Source organism: Rhamphochromis longiceps, linkage group LG7 (genome assembly GCF_057381845.1).
Source record: "Rhamphochromis longiceps isolate RC_006_pf linkage group LG7, R_longiceps_female_GT1.1, whole genome shotgun sequence".
Classification (NCBI taxonomy): domain Eukaryota; kingdom Metazoa; phylum Chordata; class Actinopteri; order Cichliformes; family Cichlidae; genus Rhamphochromis; species Rhamphochromis longiceps.
The window spans coordinates 67,810,568-67,812,230 of record NC_140563.1 but is presented as its reverse complement, the minus strand read 5'-3'; positions in this window follow the sequence as shown (position 1 = coordinate 67,812,230).

Genomic DNA, 1,663 nt, shown 5'->3' with positions numbered 1-1,663 from the left:
TTTTTCCGTTGGCAGAAAGTTTCCATAGTAACCGTTCTAATTTCAATATAATACATTTCATATCAGTTTACAATTCCACTCTTTAATTTCTAATTATATTTTTATGGTGTTTAAACACAAATCTAACAACATAGCCAAAAAATAATATTATGAAATAAAGTCACCTTCATTTTTTTAAATTACATAAACATTTATTGGTTCATTTATATCACTTACACAGTTTATTCACTTTATAAGTTGTTTTAAATTCACTTACCACTGAACAGTTTGGGGCTCTGTACCTTCACTTACACCTGAATTTGTCTCTAGAGGGATATGTTAGAATAAGTGTAGTGCAAATTGCTCATGCTTGGCTAAGAAGCACAACCAAAGGGTAATATTAAAAATCAGAGCATTTAAAGCTGGAACATGGGGACAAGCACAATGGTTAAGTCAGTGTGCACACAGTCTAAGAACGTGGGGAAAAATGGGTTTGGAGGATTTGCAAAGACGTCAGTTATGCACGTTGATCAAGATTGCTATGAACGAATGATTCACATTTAACAACAACATCAGTATCTGCACACATGAACACAGCTGGGATGTCCAGGGGGGCACTTCAGGGTCACATTACAATCAGACTAAGGTCAAGGTTCACAATTACATCTATGATTTATACCTTTACAATTAAACAACAACAGTATACAGAGAAATATGCAATATATACATAATAACTTCACTATTGGACAAAAATGGAATTCATCCCGCATGAATGTGTCAGCCTGACTTTAAAACCTTCATATATTACTGTTTAAATTCTTCCACTGAGAAGTGCAGACAATGCTGCCCCACAGTGGCAGACTAAAGTAATACAAATGTCATATGGACGCACATGCACCAGAAACAGGCAACATGCTTAAATGATATTAATGTTACATTACAGCCACATGGAAACAGACCACAACACATGTCCATCACTGAAGACACAAACAGCCACAGCAGAGGAGCGGGTACGAATGTTTGGTCAGCTGAGTGAGGGTAGAATAACAGGATAAGGAAAAGGATGCTGATATGGACAGAAGGCACTTTGGAAAGATAAGGAGTCCCACAGTTACAGTAATAATAACAGTAAAACAAAATAAATAGATAAACAAAATCAGCATCTCTGAATTGCAAATGTGTGAATCTTGAAGTGAAAAACAAAAGGATTAAATAATCATTTCACATAAATTAGAGGCAAAAGATGGTTAGCTTAGCATAAAGCCACAAATCATTGTTATATCGACCTTTTCGCATCGATAAATAACTTGATATGATCTTCAGTGAGCTGAGGAGAGGAGCTGGAAGGCGGTTTGCCATGTTTGGTCAACAGCAGGCTTCTGTTTCTCGTTTCTGTAGCTAAGTTAACCCAATCATAACCCAATCATTGCTGTTGTTGCGACTTCATATTTAATTTACAGCTTTGAGAATGGATTCATTGAGTAAGGTTGTAACTGTGGTTGTTACCACCGTCTGTAACTGCTGCTCGAGCTAGCGTGACATAAAGGAAGCGGATGCCTGTGCAGCTTCTTTAGGAAGTTATATCATTTATGCTTATTTCATTGCAAAAATTGAAAACATTGTCGTTTTAAAGAAAAATATAGTTGTTGATTGATGATGTCACCTATAATCTAAGCCAGGTTAG